Consider the following 21,396-nt stretch of genomic DNA (forward strand, 5'->3'; position numbering starts at 1 on the left):
TGAGCCCGGTGTTCTTGCTGGCTATGGCAGGGGTGGCTCTTTGTTCCTAAGGCTGCCCTCAGGTCCAATCTACATGGCTCCCTCCATAGGCAATTCACAGCATGGCTGTTCGTTTTCTACCAGACCAGCAGAAGAATGTCTGTGGCTGCTTCTTGTTTCTTTTCATTTCTCAGCTGATTAGGTCAGGTCTATCCAAGATAATCTCCCTTTTGATTAACTCAAAGTTAACTGATTAGAAACCTTAGTTATACCTGCAAAATCCTTTGTGCCCATATAAGGCAACCTTCACAGGAATAGAGGCCATCATATTCACAGGTCCTGCCTGCACCCAAGGGTGTACACCAGGGAGCAGAATTTTTGGGGGACATCTTAGAATTCAGCCTGCCACAACAAGATAAATCAAAACAAGAAAAAGTATTTTATTGTGGGACTTAGGGTCACTTGGTTTTTTAAACAGGAATGCAGGAAACTCAGTGCATGCTGTTGTAAATATTCTGGTGATAACAATTATGAACTTTGAACAGCAGAATGAAAATCTCCAGGAAGCATATCACTGGGCCATCCCCTTGGTTAAAGTCTTAGGTTAGGGAGCAGTAGAGGAAGGGGAGTGTGGCAGGGTTTGAGTGAGGATAGCATTCCAATCTTTCTGCTGGGGCCTGGTGAGCTCATTATCTAAGACTACCAGTCAAGTCTTCAGATTAAAGATGACTGGCAATGCCCAGGAGAAAGTCTTGAGGGAGTGGGCTCTTAGCAGACAATAGTCAGGATGGTGTGTGGTTTCTGGAGCCTTGCAGAAGAGGAGTGCATGCAGAGTGAGGGGGTAGGGTGATGGGAAGATGTGGGAAAATGTTAGTTTAACCTTTGGTACCCAAGACAGGGTGCCCACCTTTAACCTCCACACTCTCTCTTAAAGGACAGACACTCAAGATGTTGTATTTGAAAAGGCAACTGATAGAGGAGTCAGCTTCATCCCAGACCTGCTCCCCTCTTGCCTGCCAGAGAGTCTGATGGGTAGACAAATGAAGTACCCTTGAGGAAGCTCCAGGAGTGCCAATAACCATCTTACACAGGACTACCATTTATCTAACAAATCTCAGGCTGCTAAGTGCCCCATCGTCACAAACTTCGACATTCCTTCAGGGGTCAAAATCAAGGGAGAGGGGAAGCAGGGCATTCGTAAGGCCCTTCCTATTCTGAAAAGATGCCCTCCTCAGCCAGACTCCAGAGGGGGAGGGGAGCAGGAATCCTCGTAATCATGAGGACCGATCAGATAAATCCAGATGGAGAGGCTCCCTTAAGCACATGAGGCCCAGCCTCTGAAACTCCTGGTGGTCACTGTCCTGTGTTGTGGGTTTAGCCCCTTAAACACATGTTCGAAAAGCTGATGGACAGACTTCCATTTGCAACTACTATATGCCATCGGCATCAGGCTAAGGTCTCGGTGGAACCAAAAAGAAACAAGATTCTGAAACCCCGGAGTCTGCAGGAACTTAAACCACCCACACCTGGGAAACTACAAAGCAGTGGGGCAGTGGCGATCCTGCTGGGTTGTGTGGCTGCGCTAATGATCGGCAGGTGGCTAGGCTTGCTCGTTAGTGATAAGGAGCCCCCTCCTTGTAGGGCTCAAGACTTAAAAAATGCTTCAGTAGAGGGGCAGCTTGCACAGCTCATGACCTTCGGAGTTACTTAGGAAGAGTGCTACGTAACAGGTAAGCCTTGAGGGTCAGCGGTTTTCTCTGCATGGAGGCCTGGGCTGAAAAATTAGAAGGAAGCGGGGCCCAGCTCTACGACTGTCTCGAAGTTCTCCATCTGCTAGGAACCATTTGAAGAGACATATGCAGGCATGGTTATCTCTTTTCTATAGGTAGGGAAGCTAAGGAAGACTTAGAGAAGTCAATTGTTGGAGGCCACATGAACAGTAAGCAGCAGAACTGGGATTTGAACCAAGTCAGCATAGGGTCAGCATCCTCACGCCAGGGGCCAGGCTCTTCTGGCCTCCTGCCATGCTGTGCTGCCTTATACAACCTGACAGAGCACTTGCAGAATCTGGCACTGTTTTTCAAGGCAGGTAATCCTCACAAGTTGGGTAAAAACATCTAGTGCATAGAGGGCAGTAAAGGGGATTGTGGGCTGTGTGGGTGTCAGTGAGGGCCCTAAGGGGGTGTCCTTTTCTCTCCGTTGCACACTGCCTGCAAGATGACTGACTGAGGTATTGCAGAAATGCCACTCTCCTCTTCAGGGCTATTGGTACTTGCAGTGCCAGATGGCTGTCCTCAGGGTTCACTGCAGCTGAACATAAATATAAACCCCACCATTTCTAAGGGGGGGGCCTATGATGCCCAGGTGTGTGGTTCTGAAGCAATTTTGCCTCAAGTAAATCAGTAGGTCCATATTAGAAGACACGCGTTAATTTATTGCAGTGAGATTTTATGTCTTAGTCAGTCATTAGCAGAATTTCGTACCAGAAATTCTTTCCTCTTTAATCTTGGCGGGATTGGTATTACACATAACTCGACTATTAAGACAAGAATATCTTGCAGATAGGGAGGTCGTTAATCTAAAGGGTTTTTGCAGTGTGAAATGCAAATGCTCGGTGACAGGTATGCCCAGATCCCCCAAAGCCTGCTTAATCTGCCATAAAGGGATCTAAGGAAAGGTTTGATTGTTTTGTTAACACAAATAAGAAGCCCTTCTGCAGCTCTGCTCTCTTTGCAGCTCCAATTCTTTCACCATTTGTTCAGATAGACTTTCCAGCCCCTGGAGGGCCAGTTCATCAACTCCTTCTTGTTTCCCTCTGTGTTCCCAATGACAGACCTGGGATTTGGGGTCTGCATTCACAGAAGGTGAGGGTAAAGCAAAGATGCTCTGTCGGCTGTCTGCTCTGCGGGCCCCTGTGACCATCTCTTCTTCGTGTTCTGCTCCCTCTGGGGCAGCATGCCTGGATGTTTCCACACCCAGCTTCTGGGTTGACGGGCCTACTGGTCAGGTTTAGGAGACAGTGATATTGACGCGTGAGTCATCCTTGAAAGAAGCTGGGAGTTAGGTGGCTCTGATTCTGACCCAGCTCTGCCACAGAGTAGTTGTGTGACCTTGGCCAAGTCATCCCTATTTGCCTCAGTTTCCCAGAATTGGAGTAATGATTGTTAAAGACCTTTCAGCTTTAAGTAGGATCCTGTAAGCTCTGCTCCATCCTCTGCAGAGGCCCTCAGTAAAGAATCTCAAAATTAGCTCACTTTATTTAGTATGACATGCCTCCTAATGTTTGTTACAATGGCCCAGGGCGCTGGTGTTGGACAGCTTAGTTCAAATCCTGGCTCTGAGTGACCTTGGGCAAATATTGTAACCTGTCCCTGCTTTAGTTCTCTCATCTAATAATAGTACCAATCTCTTAGAAAAATGATGAGATTCAAATCGGCCAATGTGTATAAACTACTCAACACAATTCTTAGCATATATGAAATACTAAATGTTAGCTGTTTTATTAATTTTATTATTCTATAGAACTTGGAAGAACTGTGGGCTTAAATTTCTACTACAACTAGCAAACCACCAAAAAAAAAAAAAAATTAGTCCTTATTTGGAGACTGATATAGAAAGGGGTTGAACCTCTCTTTCCCCTTGAACACCACGTTCTTATGAGAGGGTTGCCTTCATTTGGGAGGATGAAGAGGGGGCAGAAACTTCTCTGGGCTCTGCCCCAAGCCTTCCTACGCTGGGCCCAGCATTTGCTCCTGTCCTGCCTTCCTGGAGCCCACAGATGCCCCTCTCCCTTGAGTGCTCAGCTGTGCAGTGCAGCTTTCTGGCTTGCCTACTCTCAGAACCCATGGAGCACTGGTAGAACCTTCAATGGTCTCATGGTAGCAAGGGATCTCTGTCTTTCTCCTGCCACCACCCCTCATCATTTTCTCTCCTTCCTCCCTGGCCCCACCCTCTCCTACTTTCCTCCCTGGGGAGCCCCTTCTGGTCCCTCTCTCCATCTTCTTCTCATCCCCGAAGAATCCTCCAAGGACTCATCCACAATGGTCTCAGCTTAGTGCCTGGCAAAAAAAATTCTCTCCCTCTGCACCTTTCAGGAAAACGATCAGCCCAAAAAGTTTAGGAAAAAATTCATTATCTTTAATGGGATTTCGTTACCCGGCCCAGCCAGGAGGGACACAAGTTTCCAGGAAATCCAAATTAATAAATGCCCTACCAAAGGGTGGTGGTGGGGGTGGGGAGCTATAAACTGACATGATTTCTTTTTGAGCTTTGCAGTGACGGGTGAGAGCCTTCCACAGAAAACCTAAAATTCTGTCTAGCTAGGAAAAAGGATGTAAAGCACCCCCAAGAACCCTAGGACTGTTTGGAATCCATTTTGAGCAAAGTGGAAATATTTGGATGAGTGAAACGGCTGCTCTCTTTTAATTGGCATCTGGTTGATCAGGGACTGCTATCAACGACCATGAGAGGGTTGTCAGGAAAACCAGCGTATAGAACATTTCACTAACAAATTCCTAATTTCATCTGTGCCAGCCACAAAACTTATTGTACTCATTTTGGCTCTCGAATGAAAGAGCAACTGGCGGGTGCCTTTGGGGTCTCAGAAGAAGATTTAGAGAGGTTTGTTAGTCTATTAGAAAGCAGAGGGAGCGGTTCTTCCCTTCAGCTGTAAACTCCAGAGAAGTCTATTAGAAACTCTCCATGTAGAGCTTGAATCGCCTTCCCCTTTGATTCAATCACCCCGAGTCATTAGGCTGGTTGAACACCACTTTAGACTGTGCACTATAAATAATTAAAGCACAGAAACATGTGCGGTCACCTGATTCAGCCCCAAGAGGAAGTGGTAATGCAGAGGATGTCTGACTTTGTGCCGAGCTTCTTGCCAATGGCCAGGATTTTCAGACTGCATCTCCAGTCCCAGTCTAGTCCTCTAAGCAACAGTCCCACATTTCAAACCAACAGCATCCTGGATTTGCTGCTCCCGACAAACTCCATGGAGCAAATCACGAAACTAGAACCTACCCCTCTTGGGTGCTCTTCCTCCTGATGTTGTTTCAAGACTAGACTCCAATCTTCAAGTCACCAAGTGTGGCAGATGGCATTTGCCAAGAAGGCCACATAATCCATTTTCTAGGGCTGCCATTCACAAACTTGGTGCCTCCAAGCTATAGAAATGTATTCTCTCACTGTTTTGGAGGTCAGAAGTCCCATCAAGCTGTCACCAGGGCTGATCTTCCCTCAAAGGCTCTAGGGAGGAGCTTTCCTTCTTGTAGTTTCAGGTGGCCCTGGCATTCCTTGGCTTGTGGCCCCATGACTCCAATCTCTGCCTCTGCCTTCAATATGGCCGGTTTTTCTGTGTCTGTCTCCTTGGTGTCTGTATATCATTTCCCTTGTAAAGACATCAATCATTGGATTTAGGGCCCTCATTTTCATTACCTCTACAAAGACCTTATTTCCAAATGGGGTCACATTCCAAAGCATGTGTAGACATAAATGTTGGAAGGACACCATTCAACTCATTACAGGCTACAACAGTTCCTATCCCGTGTGCATTTCCAGGACTTTGCACTCTCCCCTTACAGGGTGAAGTCTACGCTCCCTCTTGAATGGGGGGGCCTTTGTGTCGGCTTCAGTTAACAGAGAATAGCAGAAGGGATGATGTGTGACTTCTGAGGTTGGGTCATAAGAGACATACAGCTTCTGCCTATTTCTCTGTGTTGCTCACTCCTGGAGTCAACCACCGTGCTGTGGAGAAGCCCAGGCATAATATGTGGACCATATGGAAAGAAACTGAGGATTCCCACCCCTGAGCCCTAGCTGAGCTCCCAGAGACTGCCAGCACCAAAGGGCTAGTCTGGGAAGAGAGTCCCCTGGCCCTCAGTAAGCTGCCCTGGGGCTGCATGGAGCATAGATGAGCGAGCCTTCCCCACTGACTGAGCCCTGCCCAAATTACATATGTCTAAGCACAATATAAATGAGTGCTGGGAGTTCCCGTAGTGGCGCAGTGGTTAACGAATTAAACTAGGAACCATGAGGTTTCGGGTTCGGTCCCTGCCCTTGCTCAGTGGGTTAATGATCTGGCGTTGCTGTGAGCTGTGGTGTAGGTTGCAGACACGGCTCAGATCCTGTGTTGCCGTGGCTCTGGCATAGGCCAGCTGCTACAGCTCCAATTGGACCCCTAGCCTGGGAACCTCCATATGCCCTGGGAGCAGCCCAAAGAAATATCAAAAAGACAAAAAAAAAAAAATAAATAAATGAGTGCTGTTTTCAGCCGTTAAGTTTCGGGGTGGGAGGTTGTGCAACATTAGATATCTGGAACACAGAGTCTACCTACAACATTTGGAGCACTGTTTCTTCTCTTCCTCCTGCCCCCACCTAGCCAGGCACCTAATTATTTCATTCTGGATCACATCCCTAGCATCTAAATTGGCCTCTGGACTTTGGCCCCCCTTCCCTTCATCCCACCAGATGATCTCTAGTGCATTTTGATCTTGCCATTACCTTGCTCAAAATTCACTGATGGATTTCCATTGCTTAGTGTCTTTCCTCACATCTCTTAACCAAGAGATAAACCTTTTTAAATCTGGCCTCAATCTACCTTTCCTGCTTTATCTCCTATGTCTTCTCTATAAGGATTCTATGCTTCCAACAAATCAGACTATTCACCTTTCCAAACATACTTTGAGCTTGCTCTTCCGCCTGGGTACCTCGATTTACTTCTTCAACATTTAATAATGCCTTTTGAGCACCTATTCATGCCAGGCAATGTGCAGGAAAGCTATGGAATACTGGAACATTGCCCTCCCCCATCTCCTTACTTCATCTAACTCAAATTCTCCTTTTCCAAGGCTCTGTTCCAAACCTCACCTCCTCCATGAGGCCTCCCCAGATCCGTTAGCTAAAAATGATCTTTGCTCTGAACTCTTCTTATTTCTCCAATTAAGCCAAGCCTGTGACTGCACCAAGCTTTCCCAAGCCTCTTGGGCCTTGCATGTGCTGAATGTTATTCCTTCACCCTTTTCCAACTGGCTATCACTCACTCACCTTCATACCTCAACTCAGGTATCATTTTCCTTTGAGAAATTTTCTGTGATCCACTTGCTTTTACATTTCCCACTGGATGATTACCCTAGGTGCAGAATAGATCCCATGCCTAACCTCTGTAGCTCTGGGAGGGCATGGGCTAGGGCTTTTACTCCTCTATCCCAGGTACCCAACCCATAGAGAAGGCTCCATACATGTCTGTTGAATGACTGAATGTTGAATACATGAAAAACTCACTAGAAGAATCCAAGGTCTTTTGATATGGCTGGACATAGGAAAATTACTTGGAGATGAGGCTTTGCTTAGCCTTAATGATTCACGGCTGTATTTCATGTTCTTGAGTTGATTTTTTGAGCTAGGCTTCAGGTAAAGGAACTCTATCCCTACCTTTTTGTTGGCTCCCAAGCATATTTTAGTAATGAAGAAACATTTTAGCCAGAAGACAATCATTTTAACATTTTGCTGATTGTTCTTTGTCCTCTACATAAAAGTCTTATCTCTTCAACAAAATTATACAATTTTCAAGCATGGGGACTACATAGTCTATGTCTTTTGATTTTCTCATATGCCCTATTTTTTTTGTCTTTTTGTCTTTTGAGGGCTGCACCCGCGGCATATGGAGGTTCCCAGGCTAGGGGTTTAATCAGAGCTGTTCCTGCCCGCCTACATACACCACAGCTCACGGCAGCACCGGATCCTTAACCCACTGAGCGAAGCCAGGGATTGAACCCGCAACCTCATGGTTCCTAGTCGGATTTGTTTCTGCTGTGCCACGATGGGAACTCCCTCATACACCCTATTTTGGGTTGGGAACATATAAGCCCCTCAATATTTATTCAGCAGATTTTTGTGGGGAGGTATGACTAACCCCCAAATTTGTCAGTTTCCTTTGAAAAAAAAAACCCACTTTTGTATGTATCAATCTAAAAAATTGCTTCCTGCCATTAAAAGGAACGAAATACCAGCATTTTTAGCAACATGGATGGACCTAGAAATTATGCTAAGTGAAGTCAGCCAGACAATGAGACACCATCAAATGCTTTCACTGACATGTGGAATCTGGAAAAAGGACAGACTGAACTTCTTTGCAGAACAGATGCTGACTCATAGACATTGAAAAACTTACAGTCTCTGGAGGAGAGTTTGGGGGGTGGGGGGATGTGCTTGGGTTGTGGGATGGAAATCCTGTGAAATTGGATTGTGATGATCATTATACAACTACAGATGTGATAAATTCATTTGAGTAATAAAAAAATAGGTAAAATAAATAAATAACTGCTTCCTTCCCTTGAATGGGTGGGTAATGAATGAAGCTCTTAGACTTGGACTATTGGGGGACGTGAACTCCAAAGAGAACTGCATTCTGGGAGGAATTCCCCATCTCACACTCTTTGTCTTTCCTTTTGGGGATAGGGTTGTGAACCCTGAGTTTCCTGGGATGTCATTATACATCTAGGAGTTTAATCCAGGACTTACCCCCTCAACCTCAACCTCAGATGTGTCCCCAGGGACCATGAAGACATTGCTATGGGAGAAAGGTAAGCTCTTTTAAAAAATCCAAGTTTCAAGCGAGAGTTAGATGACCTCTCTTAGGCTCTAATATTAAATTTGAGACTCTTGAGAGCATTTTCTGAGGGAATCCATCACCCTTTTATTTTGTATTTCCTGGGTCTTACTCAATATTATGACTCTAGGGGAAAAAAATACCATGACTAGTACTTGAAATGTTGGCACCTATAGTATCTTGAGTTAATGTTACTTGCCGCTTTATCCAGGAACAATTCTGCTGTGAAATACTCAGCTCTAAAAGAAATGAGACTACTGAGAAGGATTCTTTTGAGTGTCTCTGGCATGCAGAGAGGCGATGGGATCTGTGTGTGTACGTGTGGGAAAGTGAGGGGGGTGATAAATGTGTGCTACCTTTCCTTTAAGAGCACGTCCTTTTATTCCTGACACTTAAAAAGACACTGTCAAAAAGATGTTTTACTGATTTGACTTTCTGTGCAGGAGAACGTGCAACAGTTACCTAGTAAGTGGTTTTATAGGGAGTTTCACCCACACGTTATAATAAACTGAGCCCGAAGATAACATATCTTTTGTGCTTTTACAGTGCTTGGATGATAACTGTGAAAAATTATCTAGTGGAGGTTAGCAAACTGTACCTGTGGTCTTTTTCTCATGACCTCTGTATGATAAAGTTTACTATCTTGGAGCATGATGCATTGTCAAATAATAGGTTTGCTTGTCTGGCCAACAAGAAGTAATTGAGGAGTGTTATAGTTTTACAATCCGTGTTTCAATGACTCTGCTGCTTTTGAGTTGTTAGACCTGAACAAAATGGGTCAATGTTGAAAGAATAAAGTTTTTTTTCTCCCTCCCCTTCCTCCCTCCCCGCTTCTTTACGGAGGTGTTTTGACCGGGAGGGATGGGATGTGGGCCTCGACTGTGATGACTGGCATCCTAGTGTTCAGCAGGGGCTTAAGGTGGGAGAACTTGGTCCTAGTTCAGTGACTGAGAGAGAATTTGGATTTGACTTACCAACAAATATTGACTGAGCACCCTTGTCTTTCTCCTGTCCTTGGAAAGAAAGTAGACTAACAACCTTATTTTGGTGTTAAGATACTTTGGATCTCAGAACTACGTCTTTAAGGAACGATTTTCCCTGCACACTCTTATGACTTTTGTTGGGAGCAATTGAGTGACCTGGGTGATCTAGGACAGGCAGCATGTTAAAGAGTTTTTGAATTTGCTTCATTCTGTTTTGGGAGGGGGGATTAGGTCTCACCCAGCATTTTATAATGTATGTTCTGTGCAACACTATTTCCATGGGATGGTTTCCGGTGAAGTGATTTTGGGAAACATAGCTCACGCACCCAATCCAAACCTTTATTTTAGGTTTGATTCATCGGGAACATGAGCATATTAAAGGCCTGAAGAAGTCCAACAGCAGAGAAGTGCCTTAGCTTTGGCATTTTCCAAAGGTGATCACAGAGTCCCACCCTACCCCCAAAATCCTGCAGGGCTAGTATGCTGCACAATGTATTTGTGGGAATTCTGAAAAACCAAGATTTTGGTGATTTATAAATATAGTCATCATACTTTCCAGAAAAAACAAAAAACAAAAAAACCAATCACTGCTTCTTCCTACTGACACATACACATGTGCACTTAGTTTTTTTCCCAAGAGCCTGTTAAGATTAAAAATTGAGCTTCCCCACGCATAGAAAAAATTAGTTTACTGCTCTGGGGAACAAGGAGATTTTAGGAAAAGATAAATGACTAGGATTCATATTTATGGAGGAATGTTTAATGGACTTAATTGGGTTTGCTGATGCTGGTGGTTACTAAAAATGCCAGGAGAGTATATAAAGGACTAGTATCCAAAATATACAAAGAACTCTACAACTCAACAATATGCAAACAAACAACTCAAAAAATGTTAAGGCCAGAGAACTTAACAGACACCTCATGACAAGATGTAAGGACAGCAAATAAGCATATGAAAAAATGCTCCATATCATATGTCATTAGGAAAATGACAGTGAAAACAACAAGATACTACTACACAACCTATTAGAATTTGGAACACTGACAACACCAAATGCTGGCAGGGATGTGAAGGAACAGGAACTCTCATTCATTCCTGGTGAGAATGCAAGATAGTTCAGCCACTGTGGAAGACAGTTTGGCAGCTTCTTACAAATGAAACATACTCTTAACAGTAATCGTGTTCCTTTCCTTGCTGTTTACCCAAAGGAGCTGGACCTTATGTTCACATAAAAACCTGCATATAGATGTTTACAGCAGCTTTTTTCATAACTCCCCAAACCTGGAAGCAATCATGATGGCCTTCAGTAGGTGAATGGATAAATGGTGGTATATCCAGAAAATGGAATATTATTCGGCACTAAAATGAAATGAGTTTTCAAGCTACAAAAAGACATGGAGGAATCTTAACTGCATTACAAAGTAAAATAAGACAGTCCAAAAAGGCTACATACTATATGAATCCAACTACATGACATTCTGGAAAAAGTGAAACTATGGAGACAGTAAAATGATCAGTGGTTGCCAGAGGTTGCAGGGGGAGGAATGAATACATGTACAGAGGAATTTTAGGGGAGTGGAAATACTCTGTATGATGCCATAATGATGGATACATGTCATTATACATTTATCCAAACCCACAGAATGTACAATACCAAGAGTGAACCCTGCTATAAACTATGAACTTTGAGTGATTATGATGTGTCAGTGTAGGTACATCAGCTGTAACAAATACACTGCTTTGGTGAGAATTTTTTTTTTTACAAAAGTTTATTTTTAAATGTACAATAGGCTCCAAGACAACACTTCATTCTAGCTATAGGTGGCAAAAGATGTTATAGCAGGGAATCCAGATGTTTAAACAGGAGTGGAATCATCATTGTCTCAGGCACAACAAACAGTTAACTTTTTGCCAGATTTCTTAATTCTGCCTGTGGTCAAGGGGCCTTTCCCCACCATGACCTTTGCTTTTAGCTCCTCGAATTTCTTCTGCTCCTGTTTCTGCTTGAATGCCTTATCTTCCTTGTCCATTTCCTTGGCCTGTTTCTTGGGCTGCTTCAGAGGCTTCTTCTTGCCACCTTCGTGGCCCAACATGGTGCCTACCGCCCCTTCCCCAGACCCTGCCATCAGATGCTGAGAATTGTTGATAATAGGGGGACTGTACATGTGTGGGGCAGCAGGTACTTGGGAAATCTCTACCTTCCTCTCAATTTTGCTCTGAACCTAAAACTGCTCTAAAAAAATGAAGTCTTAGAAAGAAATGCAAGAAAGGCCCTGCTGGGTCTAGGAGAGAATCTACATTGAAAAACAAAGTGTTAGGCAGGATTAGCCAAGTTCAGCAATAGGGCTCCAGGGGTCAAAAGCAAGTGGTGGTCTTTCTTTGATGGGCAGGCTGCAGCCAGCAGGTATCACCCTAGTGGCAGCATCCTCCCTGAGAAGCAAAGCTGTGCGCATCAAGTTTGAGGAGCCCTAACACTGCTTTGAGACACCTAAAAGACACTAACAGTGTGTGACTCAGTAGCCAAGAAGTGGACAGTGATGGCAGCTGGGCAGTGATCTGGGGAAGCATGAAGATGGGCCTTGGTGGAGTTCCCACTGTGGCACAGTGGGTTAAGAATCTGACTGCAACAGCTTGGGTCACTGCGGATTTGACCCCTGGCCTGGTGCAATGGGTTAAAGGATCAAGCATTGCCACAGCTGAGCTGGAGGTCACAGCTGTGGCTCACTTTCAATCCTTGGCTGAGGAACTTCCATATACCATGGGTGCAGTCATAAAAATAAAAAAATAAAAAAATAAATGGGCCTTGGAGATGAGCAGTGGCAGCTGTATGGTATGTGGGAAGCAGATAGGATTAAACCAGCAGTTCTGGGGACACTCCTTACCTTCCTAGGGGGGCTGAGAATCCTGAAAGCAGGCCTTGGGGCAAGTAGAAGCTAGCTCCACTATATTAATAAGACTTAATTTTACCCACAGGGTAAAGCCCATGGACATCCTTCCCATTACTGAGGTACTTACTCTCCTGGCCAATCCATCCTCAATGTTTCAGACAGAAGAGACAAGTACCTTGGGGAGTGCAGTTGGGACATCATAAAAGAACTTTTAAGAGGTTGTATTAGTTACCTATTGCTGCATAACTAATTACCCCAAACCTTAATGGCCTAAATCAACAATAAACATTTATCTCATATAGTAGATCAGAAATTTGGGACCACCTTAGCTGAGTGATTCTGTCTCAGAGACTTGCATGTGGTCCAAGTCAAGATGGACCACTCACAAGGCCGGGGGCAAAATCCTCAGTTCCTCACCATGTGGACCTCTCATAGATCTGCCTGAATATCTTCATTATGTGGCAGCTAGTTTTCCCCAGAGTGAATAATCCAAGAAAAAACAGAAGAGGCCACAGGGTCTTTTGTAACCCAGCCTTGGAAGTCACATGCTGTCATTTTGCTATACTTTGTCAGAAGCATGTCACCAAGTCCAGCCCACACACAGTGTGAGGGTTATTAGGCTCCACCTTTTGAAGAGAGACATGTCGAAGAAACTGTGGACATATTTACTAACCACCACAATGGTGGGTCACATGCATTTAATCCCTTCAAGAGGTTAAAGGGTTAACAAGTATGTCAGGAAGCATATGAGAGAATGACTTTATTTGGAGAAAGGTGTGGATAAATTTGCTGGCCCGCCCAGAGGTAAAATCTATTGTGAGTCACAGAAATTCTTTCTATTTATTTTGAAATCAGAAGAAGGGCTCCAGACTTGACTGCTTGTGAAACTGGATGAAATTAAAAATAGCTTAAACGTTTGGGAAGAGGGGGAGATGATTAGTTCTCAGGATATATTAAATGTCCTCACATAAGAAGGGAGTCAGCTATTGGGAAGGGCTGCTTTGGAAAACATATGCTGTGTCAAACTCCACCAGCAGATGCAGAATCTGCTGCTAAAGTTAGCTCCCTGAGAACAGAGCTGGATGGGCTGCCATCACAGATGTCTCTGGAACCAGCACTCGAGACAAATATAATTCTTACCACTGGAAAGCAAGGCCCCACACAAGAGCCTTCTCACCCTGCTGGAGGGGTTGAAGGGAGGTGCGAAGGCAGATTTATGACCCCGAATGCTGACTCTTCTGTGATTCTGGAGGATAACAGATGATTTTAAAGCCACGAGGTGTCCTGGTATTTTGCATTTCTAAATTTGAGAATCCCTCATAAGGTGAATTCTTGTTACTTTAAGCGGAACCAATGCTATGTAAAATCCAAGGCCGGATGGGAAAGGTTTCGAAACATGTATTTTGAGATTTATAGCCTGAAATGTTGGAAGCAGTGGAGATGTGTTCCAAATGCCTAAGACACTAAAAGAGGAGTTAGAAAATGACAATAATGAGAAATGATTTAAAATATTTCATTGGCACAGGAACCAAATGCTTTTCCCAAACAACAAGGGGACCCTGTTTGTTTTTTAATAATGATTTTTATTTTTTCCATTATAGCTGGTTTACAGTGTTCTGTCAATTTTCTACTGTATAACAAGGTGACCCAGTTACACATACATGTATACATTCTTTTTTCTCACATTATCATGCTCCATCATAAGTGACTAAATATAGTTCCCAGTGCTATATAGCAGCAGTCTCATTGCTTATCCATTCCAAAGGCAATAGTTTGCATCTATTAACCACAAATTTCAATCCATCCCACTCCCTCCCCCTGCCCCTTGGCAACCACAAGTCTGTTCTCCATGTCCATGATTTTCTTTTCTGTGGGAAGGTTCATTTGTAATGTATATCAGACTCCAGATATAAGTGACATCATATGGTATTTGTCTTTCTCTTTCTGACTTACTTCACTTAGTATGGGAGTCTCTAGTTCCATCCATGTTGCTACAAATAGAACTACCATATGACCCAGAAATCCCACTCTTGGGCATATATCCAGACAAAACTTTTCTTGAAAAAGACACATGCACCCACGTGTTCATTGCAACACTATTCACAATAGCCACGACATGGAAACAACCTAAATGTCCATTGACAGATGATTGGATTAGGAAGATGTGGTATATACACACAATGGAATACTACTCAGCCATAAAAAAAGAACAAAAATAATGCCATTTGCAGCAACATGGATGGAACTAGAGATGTTATTTTGTTTCATGGCAGATGACAAATGATGTCATGCCCTAAGCTTCTGATACGTTTCAGAGGAGGATCTCTCCAAAGTGGGTTTCACAGAATTTGGTCCACAAGGATGCTTCACAAAAGAATTCTCTGATAAATAAAGCTGGGGAATGATGCAAACACAGATCCTTTCTTAGAGAGTCATGGGCATATCAGCATCTTAATGGCTCTGGGAAGCCCTAAACTGAAGAAATCTGTTTAATTTTGTTTAGCTCTTCTCAAACATATCCATGGAATTTTCCCCTGCTAAGTTCTATTAATTTCTAGCTCTTATTTCTATCTCTTCACAAGGGCAAACCTTTGTTTTAGTCATGATGCTAGCCCCAGAATTGTGCCTGGAACTGTTCACAAAAGCCCTGTGGAGTAATGGAACTTAAGCTTCAGGATGGCTCTTCTGAGTTCCCATATCTGATTTTGTGTTCACAGGTCTCTGTTCTTTCAAGAGGACCTCCATAATTGTTATAAGCTTTAGGCCTCACAAAACCTGGATCTACTGCTGAGAACACACAAGGTGCTCAACAAATACGTACTGAATAAATGAATGAACAAACCAGTGTGAACTAGGAAACCAGTGAACTAGAAAACCAGTGTTCTTTGGAATATGCATTGGAAGACACTGCCCCAGAGATAGGAGACTCCAGACAGGAGACTCCAGTCAGGAGGGCCCAATGGTTATTCTTCACATTAGATTAAGGAGGCAGAAGAAAGGAATAAAATCTCACCTGGGAAAGACAATAACTGCAAAATATTGGAGTTGGAAATAAAGTCCAGTTGGTTTATGGTTGATGATGCAGGTTCACCAGTGCCTTGTTCTCACCAGTTAGGATTTACCTGATGTCACATTGGAAATTTTCATCATGAGGGTTCAGAGGGCAAGCGAAAATCACAGTGCAATGTTCAGTCACCTCACTTAGCCATGGAGCTTCCTGAGGAGGGTCCTGGTGCTCCTGGACTGAGACCCTCAGCAGCTCCTGGGCTGGCCATTGCTCTGCTAACCTGGAATGGACAAACTGAGTTCTGGCAGTGTTGGATCATTTACAGAGTTCCATAAAACCCAGGGCTACCCCAGTCTAACCCTTCCCACCAGTTTTCCCCCTTTCAATTCTAAATTCAGGTTTGACCCTTAAGTAATGAGGCAGAATTTTTAATAGTCCCATCGGACGTCACATGTCCAGATGAACATTGCCTTTTAAAGACGGTACTTTGGGGAGCAGCACACCGGCTCCAATACAGCTGTTACTAATAAAAATGTTTGTGGCCCTCTTTTGGAATTGCTTTTTGTGTCAATTATGAGGCGCACGAGACAAATCCATCCCCTTGGCCATATGTTGTTTTTGACCAAAAATGGTCTTACCCTGCTAATCATGAAAAATGGCCCAGCAGTGTCAGCTGGCTTGATTTTAGAAATCACTTTAGGATTTTTATTCAAACTCACTCAAATCCACTGTCAAAAGACAAAAATTTGCCTGTACTGAGATTATTCCAAAACATATGCCATGTGATCTGAAAGCAACGCCTCAAGAGAAGACCAAAACCATTTTGAGCCTGGACAGCATCTCCACAGAATGTGGAGGGTTCTGGGAGGGCTGCCTTCAAGGGGATAATCTTTGCTGTCATTTGTCATTCATCAAGTTCTAATAGAGTTTTCATTCTTCTAAATCCTGGCTGTACATCAGGATCACCTGGGGAGCTCTGCAAACCCTCCATGTGAAGACCCTCTTTCCAGAGGTTCAGATTCAACTGGCCTGGGGTGGGGCCCAGGCATTGTGATTTTGTATTGTGCATGCATGTGCATGTGTATGTGATGTGAGTGTTCAGCCAGGATTAACCTTCATGTTAAGGAATCAATCTTATTAACTTCGTTCACAGTTGTTCCTGTTTAATTTTTCTGTTGAGATAAAAATCTGTTGTGACTAGGCCAAGAGGCGCCACTGAAAGTTAATCAAACACAGATGGGGGGAAAGTTTTGTGGACTAAACTGTACTGTGTGCCATGACCGCCAGGGGGCAGACTCTAAGATAGTAATAAGTGTGCAAAGAAAGTAGCTTTCAAGAAAAAAAACAATCCCAGGAAATAAAAGGGAAAGTGGTTGGAGGTTTTGTGACCAGATCACCTGCCTAAGGTGCCTCTTTTCAGTTTCCCAAACGCAGTAATTTCTTCAAAGGTACTAGCCATGGAACTGCCAGTGTTAACAACAGAAGAGGGAGTGGTAGAAAAAGAAAAGTTGCTGATGTATTTTGAGCACTGTGGTGGGTCAGGAACTGTGTTGAGTGCATTGCCTCCATTATCTCATTTAATCCTTTATAACCCTATGAAACAGCATGATCACTTCCTTTTTATAGATGAGGAAATTTTGTATACATGAGGAGCTGCAGAGGGGTGAAGCAACTTACATAGTATTACACAACCAATAGATACTAAGAGTAGATCAGTATTTAAAATTCATGTCTTTCTCACAACAAAGAGACTTGTGGTTTCCAAAGGGGAGGGGGGAGTGAGTGGGATGGACTGGGAGTTTCGGGTTAGTAGATGCAAACTATTACATTTAGAATGTATAAGCAATGAGGTCCTACTATATAGCAGAGGGAACTATATCCAATCTTCTGGGGTAGAACATGATGTAAGATAATATGAGAAAAAGAATGTGTATATATGTATGACTGGGTCACTTTGCTGTACAGCAGAAATTGGCCCAACATTGTAAATCAACTATAATAATAATAATAAAATCAGTTCTGATTCCTAAGTCCATACTTTCTTTATGCATACAATCTTTCTGGGGAAGGATGGTGTTTTAGGGAGTGAGTTTTTGCATTTGTCATCACAGATCAGATGGGTGAGAGTAGTTTGGTGCTATTCTTGTCATTCTTGTCAGGATGACTGTAAGTGATGTGTATCCAAACTGTAGATCTTCCATAGATAAGGATAGTCAGATTCTTTGTCCAAGTACCAGCTGTGAAGTTTAAGGGAAAGAGCTCTCAGTTATAAGCCTATGCAAAATGCCTATGTCCCCCGAGGGAATAAAAACTCTGTGAGGACAGAGCTCTGTCTATCTCACTTATCTTGTACTTGGCACGTGATAGTTATACAAAAATATTTGTCAAATACCTCAGCTGAAGAATAAATGCATGCATGACTAAATTATATTCTTGGCTATACTATAAAGCTACAGTCATCAAAACAATATGATACTGGCTCAAAAAATAACATATAGATCACTGGAATAGGATAGAAAGCCCAGAAAAAAAAAACTTATGGTCAATTAATCTACAACAAAGGGGGTAAGAATATACAATGAAGAAAAGAGTCCCTTCAACAGTGGTGCTGGGAAAACTGGACAGCTCCATGTCAAAGAATAAAATTAGAATATTCTCTAATGCCACATACAAAAATAAACTCAAAATATATTAAAAGCTTAAATGTAAGATGGTATACTATAAAATTCCTAGAGGAAAACAAATGCAGAATACTCTTTGGCAAAAATCACAACAGGATCTTTTTGGATCCATCTCCTAGAGTAATGGAAATAAAAACAAAAATAAATGGGACCTAATTAAACTTAAAAGCTTTTGCACAGCAAAAGAAACCATAAACGAAACTGAAAGACAACCTATAAAATGGGAGAAAATATTTGCAAATGATGTGACCAACAAGGAATTAATTTCCAAAATATACAAATAGCTCATACATCTTAATAAAAAAAATAATTCAATCAAAAAAGGGCAGAAGATCTAAACAGACATTTCTCCAAAGAAGACATAAAGATGGCCAATAGGTACATGGAAAGATGCTCTACATAACTAATAATTAGAAACCCAAATCAAAACTGCAACGAGGTATTACATCACACCACCTAGAAGGGCCAACTACAAACAATAAATGCTGTAGAGGGTGTGGAGAAAAAAGAACCACCCTATCCTGTTGGTGGGAATATACACTGGTGTAGTCACTGTGGAGAAAAGTATGTATATTCCTTAAAAAACTAAAAATAGAGTTACCATATATGATTTGGTGATCCCACTCCTGGGCATCTATCCAGAGAAAACCATGATGCAGAAAGATACATGTGCCCCAATGTTCATAGCAGCACTATTCACAATAGTCAACATGGAAGCAACCTAAATGTCTATTGACAGATGAATGAGTAAAGAAGACGTGGTGTATATGCACAATGGACTATTACTCAGCCATAAAAAAGAATGAAATACTGCCATTTGCAGCAATTTGGATGGACCTAGAGATTATCATACTGAGTGAAGTCAGAAAAAGACATATCATATGATATCCCTCATATGTGGAATCTAGAAAAAAATGATACAGATAAAGTTATCTACAAAACAGAAATAAACTCACAGACATAGAAAACAAATTTATCAAAGTGGAAAGGGGAAGGAGGGATAAATTAGGAGTTTGGGATAAAAATATACACAATAGGTCCTTGTTGGTATACAAAAATGATACCCAACAAGGACCTATTGTATCACACAAGGAACTATACTCAATATCTCGTAATAACTATTAATGGAGAAGAATCTGAAAAAGAATGGATACATATATATATACACATATAACTGAGTCAGTTTGTAGTACACTTGAAACACATTGTAAATTACCTATATTTCAATTAAAAACAATTTTATACCAAAAAATTACATTCTTGGATGTGAAATATTAGCTATATAATCTTGTGGAAGTCCTGTTTCTTCTTTTGACCACAGCTTCCTTATCAGTAAGGTGAAGTGATGGTTCTAGATGATACATAAAATCCCTTTCAGATCCAACACTTATGGGGCTCAGCTTTTTACCCCGTCATTGGATAGGTGAAAGTGAGAAGGGATTCTGGGGTTCAGCTCTGGCATCAGAAATCTACAGGCAGAGGGAAATGGGGGGAGAGATTCTCAGAACCTGACGTGGTCATTAAAGAGCCCGAGGAGGAGAAAGAAACATTGTCGCTGATGGCGAGGAGGCTTGAATGTGAGAACAGGAATTTTTTCTTTTCTTTTTTTTTCTTTTTAGGGCTGCACCCACTGCATATGGAGATTTCCAGGCTAGGGGCCGAATCCAAGCTGTAGCCGCCGGCCTACACCACAGCCATGTGGATCCCAGCTGCCTCTACGACCTACACCGCAGCGCACAGAAACGCCAGATCTTTAACCTGCTGAGCGAGGCCAGGGATCAACCGGCGTCCTCATGGAGGCTAGTCAGATCCCTTTCTGCTGAGCCACAACAGGAACAGGAAATATTAAGAGAGGAATTTGGGAAACATACAACTTTAAAAATGAATCTTTGTTGCGTTATCTTTTAAAGCTAAAAGGAGATGGTATCATACTAAGTGAAGTAAGTCAAAGACATATCATATGATATCACTTATATGTAGAATCTTTAAAAATGATACAAATGAACGTGTTTACAAAACAGAAACACACTTAAAGCAGACTCACCAGCAGGAGTTCAGAAGGCCGGAGGAGGGCGCTTTGATTCTGGTTGGGGTTGTCTCTCCTCTGTGACGTCAGTTCCGGCTGGGGGGCCCCTTCTCACCTCCAGCTGATGGGGGGCAGGTGAAACTCCAACTCTCATTGACTTCAATGATGCTATTCCTTACTATCCCTCAAGCTGAGGGGTGGTAACTGCTACCCTCTCTTGCTGCTTCAAGGACCTCTATACCCCTCAGGAGTCATTTAATCCTGACTACTCCCTCTGTAATGAGCTCTTCGTTACACTCCTCAAACCCTTCTGAGTGGGTTCTGATTCCTGCGGGGCTTGCCTGATATCTGGTCCTTGCCCCTTCTACCCCAGCTGCTTCTTGAAGTCTAAAGCCCCATCAGCTGAAGCTGCTCCCAACTACTGGTCCACTCCGGGCAACTCCCACACTCATCTTCTGGGACCTCTCTCCTCTGTCCTGCTGCACACTTCGATCTGTCTCGTTTCCCAACTCTCTCTGTTCCACGCCATCGCCCCTTTTACTGGGCTTCTGCTCTGAAGTTTCTGTCCTGGTACCTCTGTTATAACTCCTTACGATGCTTCAAAGATGCCTAGTAGGGTCCTGCTAGGTGCCTGGGATTATACTAAATGAATTCAGTCATGTTATCTCAGTTAATCCTCATAATTATCTGATGAGGTTAGCTTTATACTAAGACATGAAAAAATGACCTTCTGTGGCTTCTGCCTGACCAGCATAATCCCGTCATTTTCTGCTAATAGTACCCGGAGCTTCTTTCCGGGCGCCACTCTTCTGCCACTTGCAAGCCCTGTGCGTCAAGCGAAGCCAGTTCCTCCCAGCTCTGCAGCCAGTTAGAGACATCATGATTGGCTCAGAGATATGCAAATCACTTACGTTGGGCCAATGAGACCTAACTTTGATGGGCGAGTCAGAAAAGGGGCTGTCTTTCTTCTGGAGTTGTTAGCAAGGAGGCTATAAAACTGCTGCTGGCCTTGCTGTTGCCAGATGAGAGAATTGCTGGGGAGTGTCGTGAACCTTGCAAGGGAGCAAGGTTAAATTAAAGACTGAGACACGGACACGTGATTGCAGGCATTCATTCTTGAAGTTGGTGGATACCTTAAACATTTGGTTGAGGTAGGGAGAGCAAATTCCCTTTGTAATTTAAGCTAATTTGAATTGGGTTTACATGGCTTGCAGCCAGAAGAG

General features: G+C 43.1%; 2 long non-coding RNA genes and 1 pseudogene across 3 annotated transcripts in view; 1 reads left to right on the forward strand and 2 right to left on the reverse strand.

The window, feature by feature from the left end:
• LOC102167754 (uncharacterized) overlaps positions 1–21,007 on the reverse strand; it is a 50,729-nt gene extending 29,722 nt beyond the window's left edge. For both annotated transcript variants that reach the window (XR_002342706.2, XR_014841893.1), the window contains exons 1-2: positions 20,192–21,007; positions 15,473–15,746 (exon numbers count right to left, since the gene is read on the reverse strand). This is a non-coding gene — a long non-coding RNA (uncharacterized LOC102167754). The remainder of the gene's footprint in view (positions 1–15,472; positions 15,747–20,191) is intronic.
• Positions 1,626–17,494, forward strand: LOC110260007 (uncharacterized). Its single transcript, XR_002342705.2, has 3 exons — positions 1,626–1,709; positions 8,437–8,561; positions 15,177–17,494. It is a non-coding gene; the product is annotated as an uncharacterized LOC110260007 (long non-coding RNA).
• On the reverse strand, positions 11,440–11,695 carry LOC146404779 (translation machinery-associated protein 7 pseudogene; annotated as a pseudogene).
• Positions 21,008–21,396: the final 389 nt, after the last annotated feature.

This window comes from Sus scrofa, chromosome 3 (genome assembly GCF_054392235.1).
Source record: "Sus scrofa isolate SSC_HxYL_T2T_F1_AM1 chromosome 3, Sscrofa_HxYL_maternal_Yorkshire_Landrace_v2.0, whole genome shotgun sequence".
In the NCBI taxonomy this organism is placed as follows: Eukaryota; Metazoa; Chordata; class Mammalia; order Artiodactyla; family Suidae; genus Sus; species Sus scrofa.